This window comes from Hyaena hyaena, unplaced genomic scaffold (genome assembly GCF_003009895.1).
Source record: "Hyaena hyaena isolate Hyena2069 unplaced genomic scaffold, ASM300989v1 scaffold_748, whole genome shotgun sequence".
Lineage (NCBI taxonomy): Eukaryota > Metazoa > Chordata > Mammalia > Carnivora > Hyaenidae > Hyaena > Hyaena hyaena.
In genome coordinates this window covers 954678-967517 of record NW_024081382.1, presented here as the reverse complement: position 1 = coordinate 967517, position 12840 = coordinate 954678, and the positions used below count along the sequence as shown (strand labels likewise).

At 37.3% G+C, this 12840-nt stretch overlaps 1 non-coding gene across 1 annotated transcript; it reads left to right on the top strand.

Annotated features, from left to right (window-relative positions):
- The first annotated feature begins 4606 nt into the window (after window positions 1–4606).
- On the top strand, window positions 4607–4712 carry LOC120221057. The gene has a single exon (XR_005525724.1). It is a non-coding gene; the product is annotated as a U6 spliceosomal RNA (small nuclear RNA).
- The last annotated feature ends 8128 nt before the right edge of the window (window positions 4713–12840 follow it).

Sequence of the window (12840 nt, the reverse complement as noted above, 5' to 3'; positions counted from 1 at the left end):
TGGCAACAGGAAGAAAAAACTGCAGGTTGAGATTTAAAAAGACTCGTAAAAATTATAAATCCAGCACTTTAACCTCATCTAAATGGACAGAAAAGTAGTCTTGACTCATGACATGCATATTTACAATGTTTTCTTTAATTGGATTCATGAATGTAGTGATCATTAAAGGAGAAAAAAAATTGAAACCTTCTGTGATGTTCCCAGATCAAGCCTACCTGACTTTCCTCCACAAGACTAGGCTTTGTATGTGTTCCCATTACTGCTGTCATTGCACAGAATTACAGATAGATGGCCCCCAACTTAGGGTGGTTCAACTGACAATTATTTTACTTTACGATGGTGTGAAAGGGATATGCACTTGGGAGAAGCTGTACTCTGGATTTTGAAATCTGGTCTTTTCCTGGGCTAGTGCCATGTAGTAATGCTGGACGTCAGCAGAGAGCCATGGCTCCCAGTCCAACACGCGATCACTCAGGATAAACCACCAATTTACTTACAGCCCTTCTGTAATCACATACCCATTCTGTTTTTCACTTTCAGTACGGCAGTCAATAAATTACACGAGGATGCTCACCACTTTATTATAAAATAGTCCTGTGTTAGATGATTCTGCTCAACTGTAGGTTAGTATTAAGTGTTATGAACATGTTCAAGGAAGGCTAAGCTGAGCTATGATGTTCAGTAGGTTAGGTGTATTAAACGCATTTTTTCACTTAATATTTTCAGCAATGGGTTTATCAGGATATAACTTGATCATAAGATACTAACCATTATTTATTTGTGTCTTGCTCCTTTGAAAACTAAGTTCCTTCAAAGTGTTAGTCATTTTTATATTCTTAGTATAATACTTGGCATTCATTTAAACCTCACTAAATACTTAGTGGATGGAGAGACAGATGAACTGAAGGACCAAAGGATGAATATGAAGAAATAAGTAAACAAAACAACCACTGAACTACAGGAGTATTTAGAGCTTAAATCATTATTCTTTGTGGCTAAAGATTTAGACAAGGTACTTTAGGGTTCTTTCAAATGTTTCTGATTTAAAATTTCTGCAATGGACTGTACAGCTTCCCATTGTATATCATGCCCTCAGCAACACTACAATGCTATAAACTGCAGGTGACTCTGGGACTGTGTGTGAGCACGCATAAGCACAGAGATATGAACTGTCCTAAGCTTTAGACAAAGAAGCACAAAAGTAGTCTGCCCTAAGACACTGCCGTACATGTCTATTCATAGCCTTTCCGTCATGAGTTCTTTGAGTCCAGGGCAAATGACACTGCAGACTGACCTACAATCACAACTGAAGAAATGAAAACCTCAGAAATGAAGAGGATGAGGCTCTGATGTCAATTGCACAGGCTGTGGCTGGGAAGACAATGGTCCAGGTATCTGTAGTGCAAGTAATTCTAACACATCTCTCCTGCTGATGAAGTTCAAAGTTAAACTAGAGATTGTAGGAAGAGAAAGAAAGCAACACATTGGAGAATTTGAAGGAAATGTTATTTTTTTTTAAGTTTTATTTATTTTGAGAGAGCAAGTGAGTAAGCAAGAACAAGGAGGCGTGGGGAGAGAAGAGAGGGAGAAAATCCCAAGCAGACTCAGCATGTTGTCAGCACAGAGCCCAGTGCAGGGCTCAAATCCACAAACTGTGAGATTGTGACCTGAGCCAAAATCAAGAGCCAGTCACTTAACTAACTGAGCCCCCCCAGCAGCCCCGATCTTATATTTTTTTAATATAGATTCCTAGTACTTAATAAGCACTCATTCACCCAATCAGATACAAGAAGTGCAGGAAGAGACAAGAGAGTTGACCCTGGAATAAAAACAGGCTCCGAGTTATTCACTAACAAGAAAAAAATATCAAATAAATAGCCCTATCCCTGTATTGCTAGGTCACGTTCTAGAATTTTCAGATTAAGGAAATCCATTACAGATTAATTTAACCCATTATAAATTAAGAAATCCATTTTGATCAACTTCACAGAGAAGCTAACTTTAGAATATACACACACACACACACACACAGACACACAGTGTGATTAAATAAAAGTGCATGATGGGAAGGGGCAAGGTATGTTCCATAACAACCGGGACAGGAGCTCAGCTAGTGAGATGAACAAGCCTACATGTCTAGCATCCAATCAAAAATACCAGTTATGAAAAAAAGCAGGAAATTATGGCCATAACCAGGACAATTATCAATTTATTTAAAAACACCAATAACATGTGGTAGGCATAGAGAATTTTTTAAAAAACCAAACCACACTCCAAGGAATGAAAATTCAGCAGCAGAGATGACACTATGCTGATAGTTTAGTGGCAGACATCGCAGAAGTAACCTATTTACAAAGACATAGTAATAGAAAGTATTCAAAATGAAATGCAGAAAAACACAGGGGAAAAAAAGGAATTGTAAAATAAGATCAAGTGGCCAGCACACATGTAAGTCGTGGCCCAGAAAAGAAAGTGCGTGTTAAGGAGGGGAGGTCAAGGGAGAAAAAAATATCTAAAGAAGTACTAAGCATGTACCTCCTAAATTTGGTGTAGATCCAAAAAAAAAAAGCAAACAATAAGCAGCAATGAGAATAAACACGATGAAAACCATACAAAGGAGCATCATAATCAAATAGCTCAAAACGAGTTATAAAAAAATCTTAAAAGCATCCAAAGAAAATAAGACACATGCTGTAAAAACGAACAGGAAGAATGACAACCGACCTCACAGAAGACAATGGGAGATGACAGTGCAGGGAAACCTTTGAAAGACTAACAAGAGAAAAGTGACAGCCTAGAATCCTACACTCAGCAAAAGTATTTTCCAAAACAAAAGCAAAAGAAAGACTTCTTCGGGCATACAAAAGCAGAGAATGCATCACTAGCAGACCAGCCCTGCAAGAAATGCCAGACAGTCTTTCAGACAGAACAAAATTGATGCCAGAGAGAAATCTGCATCTACCAAAAGCAATGAAGAGCAGCGAGTAAATACATGTGTAAATATAAAACACATTTTTAATTTTTTTCTTTTATTATTTTTTTAAATGTTTATTTTTGAGAGAGAGAGCTAGCAAGACATGGGCAGAGAGAGAGGGAGACACAGAATCAGAAACAGGCTCCAGGCTCTGAGCTGTCAGCACAGAGCCTGACATGAGGCTGGAACTCACAAGCCTCGAGATCATGACCTGAGCCAAAGTCAGAAGCTTAACTGACTAACCCAGCCAGGCACCCCTTAATTTATTTTAAAGTTTATCCATTTATTTTGAGAGACAGAGAGAGTGGGGGGTGGGAAAAGGGGCAGAGAGAGTAAGAGAGAGAGAATCCCAAGCACACTCCACACTGTCAGTACAGACCCCAACATGGGGCTCCAACCCAAGAACCGTGAGATGAGGACCTGAGCCAAAACCAAGAGTGAAATGCTTAATTGACTGAGCCACCCAGGAACCCCGTTTTTAATTTTTTAAAAAGTCACTGATTAAAGCAAAAATGATAAAAGTGTATTGTATAGTGCATAATGTATGTAAAAGTTAAATATATGACAACAGTCAGTCAAAAGCCAGCAGGGAAGAAATGGAGAAATACTGTCATAAGGTTCTTACATTATACTTGAAGTTCTACTATATTATTTGAAGGCAGACTATCATAAGTTAAAGAAGTATACTGTAACCACTAGAGCAATCACACACACACACACACACACACACACACACACAAAAGTATAGCTAATAACCCAATAAAGGAGATTAAATGGAATTACAAAAATAACCAATTCAAAAGAAAGCAGGAGGGGTGCCTGGGTGGCTCAGTTGGTTAAGCGTCGAGCTTCAGCTCAGGTGGTGGTCTCAGAGCTGGTGAGTTTGAGCCCTACGTCAGAGTCTCTGCTGTCAGTACAGAGACGGATGTGGATCCTCTATCCTCCCCCCTCTTTGCCCCTTCCCCACTGGTTCTCTCTATCACAAAATAAATAAATAAACTTTAAAAAAAAAGAAAAGCAGGAAAAGAGAAAAAGGCAAATAATGACTAAATGGAAAAAGTGGTAAACACATACCAAAATGTTGGCTTTAAGCTGAACTATACTGAACTATGCATTATATATAAACAGCCAAAGCATGACCATCAAAAGGCAGAGATTCCCAGCCTAGATAAAACAGCAAGATCCAATTACAGTCGACTCTTGAACAACGCTGGTTCAAACTTATGGGTCCACTTATATAGATTTTTTCTGATAAATACAATATAGTCCTGTAACTGTTTTCTCTTCCTTAGGATTTTTTAAAATAACATTTTCTTTTCCCTAGCTTACTTTATTGTAAGAATACAGTATGTAATATATACAACATACAACATGGGTTAATTGTTTATGTTTCTGGTAAGTGTTCCAGTCAACAGTAGACTATTAGTAGTTAAGTTCTGGGGGAATCAAAAGTTAAACGTAGATTTTTTTACTGTACAGAGTGTTAGTGCCTCTAACACCCACGTTATTCCAACGTCAACTGTATATTCTGCCAATAAGAAACACTTTAAATATTAAAAAAACCCAAAATATCAATGTACATCCAGCATTAGAAAAGTATTCAATTTGAAGGACATCAGAAATCCCATCTCTGTGCTCGTTTTGCGGCACATATACCCAAATCGGGACGATACAGAGAAGACCAGCATGGCCGCCTCACAAGAACGACACCCAAATTCATGAAGCGGTCTGTTTTTTCCAACAAGATATAAAAAGGGGGGAAAAAAGGAAGAAGAAGAAGAAAAAGAAATCTGATCTCTGTTGAGAGGTAAGAACAGTCCTCACAAGCCTCTCCATTTCCTTCACAGACCAAACTGGGCTGTGACGTCAAAAGTCAGGGCCAGTGGTGCTCTCGGAAACGAGGACGGCAAGATGGTGACAGGAGAGGGCGTGAGGGATGCTGATAATGACCTTCTTTGTCTCGTCCAAATATGCATCAAGCTGTACACTTACGACGGATTCATTTTCCTGCATATATCATTCAGTCAAAACTGAAATTAAAAACTTTAACTGCATTGGAAACAAGGTTCACCAAGCAACTTCCAGATTAGTAATGTGGAACGTCAGGTACCTGTTACCAGGAAAGGGGTCCTGTCCCAGGTGAGCAATCCCTGCGTCAGTGTCATCAGGGAGGATATTCCCTATTATAAACATTCTGCTTACTCATCAGCACACCTGAAGCTGAACGATATCCGCAACATAACATTCGTATCGACACGAACCGAAACCACTGGTGCCGCTGCCGTCACCTCTACTCCTCTGTCCTCTGTTACTACAACCACTGCGGCAGGCTGACCACCAGCGACGCGCTAGGAGCTGTGACCGAGGACACCTCTCTTAGATTACTTAATCATCACGATACCTCCCCAAGGTCCCCACTCCACACCTGGAAGAAACTGTAGTTCAGAGAAGCTAAGTGGCTTCTCACACGTAACACAGCTAACAGGAATGAGGACCAGGACGCACACCCATTTTTTGACGAAAAGCCTTTGCTCTTCCTGGTGTCCCAGATGACCAGTTTTCTAGATCAAATGTGTGTCAATGCCATGTCATGTGATCCCAACATTTATATATCTCACGGAGTTCTTCTCCTAGAGTTATTACAAATAATATCCAAACTTTTAGGATTAAAAACTGAGTACACATGGAGGTCAAAACATTTCTTAAAATAACGCATATACTTTGTGTATGAAATATGAATTTGATTCTTAATAGAATTTTTCTGGTTACAAATACAATATTTAAACAGGCTTGCCTATATCAGAAATTAGGAAAGTGTCTCACAGGGTTATTTATATGTTAATTAAATATAGTGTGATAAAGAGATTCACTGCTGTTACAGACAAGTATTTGCATATTAATGAAATCTTGACTGGAAAAGACATTGTATGATCAAGAAGAATTATAGGGACTATTTCCCTAAGGTAATTCAACCATTCAGAAGATGTTATAATCTACTTAAGGATCACATGTACTGAATTATTGGTCAGGATACTTAAAGTCTGGAGGAAAATGAATAATGAAAGAAAAATCTCATCTCCATGAAAAGAGTATCATTACCACTAGGTAATGCTGAATCTAGTAACAGATTTTTAAGAGAATGGATTAGTTAAAAAAAAAAAAAAAAGTACCCTCTCAAAGAGGTCTGAATTTCAAATAAATCAGAAACTTTAAACTGTATTAAGCCATATGCAAAACATTTGACAATGTTACATATACATATGTAAAATAATACTGCAATTAAAATTACTTTTAAAATAATTCCCTATTTCAGCATATATTTCAACTAACGCCTCTCAAGTTTTTTGCCATGAAAGCAGGATAGCAATCCCTTTTCTGCTTATCCCATAAACATGCTGTGAGAATTACATGTGAAACATAAAACTGGTTTGTAAATTTAAAAAATTCTTAAAAAGCCCCATGCTCCAAACAGAAAATGAATGAACAAATCAGTACACCTTTATTTCTTTAGGACTCCTCAGACTATGAAATACATAACAAGTATCACAACACACTTGACAAAGCCCATGCAAATCACTCTGAAATAAGATTCATTTCCACCTCCTTAATCAAGGAAGTTGTCCTAAATCCATCTCTTTGTTTTAAATAAACAGAAAAACAAAAGTGAATGGAGTCAGGCTCTAACGTGCCCATAGCGCCAGGAGGCATGCACACTGATCACCCCATTACCAGCCCCAGACCCTGCCCCCAGACCGCTGAGGCGCTGAGCCTTTCCTTTCTGATCCAAACATCAGGTTATTTTTGGATCCACAAAGTGCCAACATATCCAACATTTGTAAAGGACTCTCAATATTCCTCTCTATTGACAGTCCACAGAAAGCCAGATACGTATTCCAAGCCTAAAACACAACCCAATTTATTGCTCTTTGTTCACAGCAGTTCAGAAATAAACTGTACATATGAGAATTGAATTGTGATTAGGTAACTAATCAACTTTTCCACTTTAAAGGGAAAAGAAACACTTTTATTTTTCTCTTGAGAATCGAACAAGTGAATACAATGCCCCAATTTTTTTCCATAATTATTTCATCATCCAGGCTACAGTTTAGGTGATATTTCCATTACAATAACAAAACTATGGTGGGAATGACCAATAGAATAACCAATAGAAACTGCTTTTCAACAATTTCAGAGAAGAAAAAAGAAATCTTTATGAACAGGAGCAGGCTACTAAAAGCACAGAAAGAGATTCCTGATTGTTTTACTGGAAATCCTATACACTAATTCATTTCAACTAACAAATTAATTGGGAACATCTTTTGTACTGCGACTAAACAATATAACATAGGTAAAGACTGAGCAGGTAAAACAACTTCATGTTAAATATTCAGATGACTTGTTCCTCTTCAAACTTCGCAATGTCAAAATCACACTCAGGGTTCAAGATCTAGAGCAAACCTTACCTCTTCCAAGAAGTCTTTCCTGATTTACCTCCTCTGGTAAAAGAGAGTAACCTCTCCCACCTCCTAACCTATCCATAACTCTTCCTTCTGGAACAAGTATTTCAGTTGTATGATAGCTATATCTATACCTAACCTGCCTGATTTTCCCTCCTAGATTCTAATTTAAATGTGGAGAGGCACCACCACCTTTCACTCACATCACACAATTTCACAGGATCCCTCCATCTTCTTTAAACTGCTCTTTCAATGAAAATGAAATAAGAGAAGGCAATTTAGAAATGCTTTAATTTTTAGATCAGTTTAATAGGTATCTATGATTTATTATAAATTTCACTTAAAAAAGGTTAAAAATAAAAAAATCAGTATCTGCTTTGCAAGAAGCATTAGTATGCTTCTTATGGGGAAAGAAACTTCCAGAATATCCTTAAAACTATGAAATTGAGCTATCTTTAGTTGATCCCATTGTGGTCTTCTGTTGCCTTTCAAGGAAAACAAACAAAAATTTACAGCTCTGAATTGAAAGCTGCTTAGGGTCAACTTTGACTTCAATGAAAAAGATAGTTTAAATTATATCATTTCTGAAAAAAATCACCACCTAATGTAAAATGTCAAGGCATCAGCATTTCAAGCTGCAAGTATAGTAAAAAGTAAATTCTACCGGGATCATATGAGCAAATCATAGCGGAAAAATTTCCTAACCTGGGGAAAGACAAAGACATCAAAATCCAAGAAGCAGAGAGAACTCCCATTAGATTCAACAAAAACCGACCATCAACAAGGTGTATCAGAGCAAAATTCACAAAATATACAGACAAGGAAAGAATTATGAAAGAAGCAAGGGGAAAAAAAGTCCTTAACTTTTTTTAAGGGAACACAGATCAGGTTTGCAGCAGACCTATCCACAGAAACATGGCAGGTCAAGAAGGAGTAGCAAGATATATCTGACGTGCTGAATCAGAAAAATATACAGCCAAGAATTCTTTATCCAGCAGGGCTGTCACCCAAAATAGAAGGAGAGATAAAGAGTATCCCAAACAAACTGAAACTAAAGGAGTTCATGCCCACTAAACCAGCCCTGCAAGAAATTTTAAGGGGGACTCTTTGAGTGGAGAAAAGACCAAACAAAACAAAAAAGACCAAAAGCAACAAAGACTAGATAGGACAAGAGAACACCACAGGGAACTCCAACTCTACAGGCTACACAATAGCAATAAATTCCTATCTTTCAGTACTCACTCTAAATGTCAATGGACTAAACACTCCAATCAAAAGACACAGTGTAACAGAATGGATAAGAAAACCAGATCCATCTATATGTTATTTACAAGAGAGCCATTTTAGACCTAAAGACACCATCAGATTGAACATAAAGGGATGGAGAACCATCAACCACACCAATGGTTACCAAAAGAAAGCTGGAATAGCCATACTTAAACCAGACAATCTAGGTTTTAAAATAAATACTATAACAAGAGACGAAGAAGGGCATTATATCATGATTAAGGGATCTATCCACTAAGATCTAACAATTATAAACATTTACTCCCCCAACGTGGAAGCACCCAAATATATAAATCAATTAAGCACAAACATAAATAAACTCATTGATAATACCATAATAGTAGGGGACTTAAACACTCCACTTACAGCAATGGACAGATATCTAAGCAGAAAATCAACAAGGAAACAATGACTTTGAATGACTACATTGCACTGGATGGAGTTAACAGATATATTCAGAACATTTGATCCTAAAGTAGCGGAACACACATTATTATTCTCGAGTGCACATGGAACATTCTCTAGAATAGATCACATACTGGGACACAAATCAACCCTCAACAAGTACAAAAAGACCAAGATCGTACTGTAGGTATTTTCAGACCACAATGCTGTGAAACTCAAAATCAATCACAAGAAAAAACTTGGAAAGACAGCAAATACTTGAAGATTAAAGAATATCGTACTGAGGAATGAATGGGTTAACCAAGAAGTTAAATAGAAAATTAAAAAGTATATGGAAGCCAATGAAAATGGTAACACCACAGCCCAAAACCTCTGGGACCCAGCAAAGGCGGTCATAAGAGGAAAGTATATAGCAATCTGGGCCTTCTTAAAGAAGGAAAAAAGGTCTCAGAAACACAACCTAACCTTACAACTTAAAGAGCTGGAAAAAGAATAGCAAATTAAACCCCAAAACAGCAAGCGACAGAAAATAATAAGGATTAGAGCAGAAATCAATGCTATCAAAACAAACAAACAAACAAAACAGTAGAACACATCAATGAAACCAGAAGCTAGTTCTTTGAAAGAATTAACAAAACTGATAAACTGCTAGCCAGTGTGATCAAAAAGAAAAAGGAAAGGACCCAAATAAATAAAATCATAAATGAAAGAGGAGAGATCACAGCCAACATTGCAGAAATACATACAGTAATAAGTATTATGAGCCACTATATGCCAATTAATTGGGCAACCTGTAGGAAATGGACAAATTCCTAGGAACATATAAACTACCAAAACTGAAACAGGAAGAAACAGAAAATTGGAACAGACACATAACCAGTAAAGCAACTCCATCAATAATCAAAAATCTCCCAACAAACAAGAGACCAGGGCTGGATGGCTTTCTAGGAGAATTCTAACAAACATTTAAAGAACAGTTAACACCTATTCTTTTGAAGGTGTTCCAAAAAATAGAAATGGAAGGAAAACTTCCAAACTTGTTCTACAAGGCCAGCATTACGTTGATTCCAAAACCAAAGACCCCACTAAAAATGAGAACTATAGACCAATTTCCCTGATGAACATGGATGCAAAACTTTTCAACAACATACTAGCCAACCAGATCCAACAATACATTAAAAGAATATTCACCATGATCAAGAGGCGTTTATACCTGGGATGCAGCGCTGCAATATCTGCAAAACAATCGATGTGATACATCACATCAATAAAAGAAAGGACAAGAACTACATGATCCTCTCAATAGATGGAGAGAAAACATTTTAGAAAACAGAGCATCCTTTCTTGATAAAAACCCTTAAGAAAGTACGGATAGAAGGATTATACTTCAAGATCATAAAAACCATATAAGAAAGACCCACTGCTAACATGATAGGCATGTCCACTCTCATCACTGTTATTCAACACGGTGTTGGAAGTCTTAGCCTTACCAAACAACACAAAGAAACAAAAAGCATCCAAATCATCAAGGCGGAAGTCAAACTTTTACTCCTCACAGACAATATGATAATCTATGTGGAAAACTCAAAAGACTCCACCAAAAAACTGCTTAAACTGATCCATGAATTCAGCAAATTTGCAGGGTATAAAATCAATGTACAGATATCAGTTGCATTTCTATACACAAAAAAATGAAGCATTCAGAAGAGAAACCAAGTGATCAATCCTATTTACAATTGCACCAAAAAGCATAAGATACCTAGGAATAAGCCTAACCAAAGAGGTGAAAAATCTATACACTGAAAACTATAGAAAGTCTTATGAAAGAAATTGAAGATACACCAAAAAATGGAAAAAATATTCCATGTTTATGGATTGGAAGAACACTGTTAAAATGTCAATACTACCCAAAGCAATCTACATATTCAGTGCAATCCCTATCAAAATAACACCAGCATTCTTCACAGAGCTAGAACAAAACAACCTTAAAATTTGTGTGGAACCAGAAAAGATCCCAAAAAGCCAAGGCAATCCTGAAAAAGAAAACCAAAGCTGGAGGCATCTCAATTCTGGACTTCAAGATGTATTACAAAGCTGTAATTATTAGGCCAGTTTTGAATAAAGACACAAAAACAGACACTTAGATCAATGGAACAGAAGAGAGAACCCAGAAATAGACCCACAAACATATGGCCAACTCATCTTTGACAAAGCAGGAAAGAATATCCAATGGAATAAAGACAGTCTCTTCTGCAAATGATGCTGGGAAAACTGGACAACGATATGCAGAAAAATGAACCTGGACCACTTTCTTACACCACACACAAAAATAAATTCAAAATGGATGAAAGTCCTAAACATAAGACAGGAAGCCATCAAAATCCTACAGGAGAAAACAAGCAAAAACCTCTTTGACCTCAGCCACAGCAACTTCTTACTCAACATGTCTCTGGAAGCAAGGGAAACCAAAAGCAAAAATGAACTGTTAGGTCCTCATCAGGATAAAAAGCTTCTGCACAGCAAGGGAAACAAAAACAAAAATGAACTATTAGGATCTCATCAGGATAAAAAGCTTCTGCACCGCAACGGAAACAATCAGCAAAACTAAAAGGCAACCAATACAATGGGAGAAGATATTTGCAAATGACATTGCGGATAAAGGGTTAGTGTCTAAAATCTATAAAGAACTTACCAAACTCAACACCCAAAATATAAATAATGCAGTGAAGAAATGGGCAAAAGACATGAATAGACACTTTACCAAAGAAGACATTCGGATGGCTAACAGACACATGAAGAAACACTCAATATCACTCATCATCAGGAAAATACAAATCAAAACCACAATGAGATACCACCTCAAAATGGCTAAAATTAGCCACTCAGGCAATGACTGATGTTGGCAAGGATGTGGAGAAAGAGGAATCCTTTTGCACTGCTGGTAGGAATGCAAACTGGTGCAGACACTCTGGAAAACAGTATGGAGCTTCCTCAAATAATTAAAACCAGAACTACCCTACGACACAGCAATTGCACTACTAGGTATTCATCCAAAGGATAGATGTGCTGTGTTGAAGGGGCACATGCACCCCAGTGTTTACAGCAGCACTATCGACAACAGCTAAAGTATGGAAAGAGCCCAAATGTCCATCAACAGATGAATGGACAAAGAAGATGTGGTAGATATATAAAATGGAGTATTACTTGGCAACCAAAAAGAAAGAAATCTTGCCATTTGCAACTACATGGATGAAACTAGAGGGTATCATGCTAAGCGAAATTAGTCAGAGACAGACAAATATCATATGACTTCACTCATATGAGGACTTTAAGATACAAAACAGATTAACATAAGGGAAAGGAAGCAGAAATAACATAAACACCAGGAGAGGGACAAAACATAAGAGGCTCTTAAATATAGCAAACAAACACACGGTTGCTGGAGGGATTATGGGTGAGGGGATGGGCTCAATGGGCAAGGGGCATTAAGGAGGACACCTATTGAGATGAGCACTGGGTGTTATATGTAAGGAATGAATCAATGGATTCTACTCCTGAAATCATTACTGCACTCTATGCTAACCAACTTGGATGTATATTAAAAATAAATAATTTTTTAAAAAAGTAAACTTGTACCTAACCTTTCAGTTGTGAAGAATGGGAATAATGTCATCTGATCTCTTTAAGGATAAATTATAAATGATTTAAGTTAGAAGG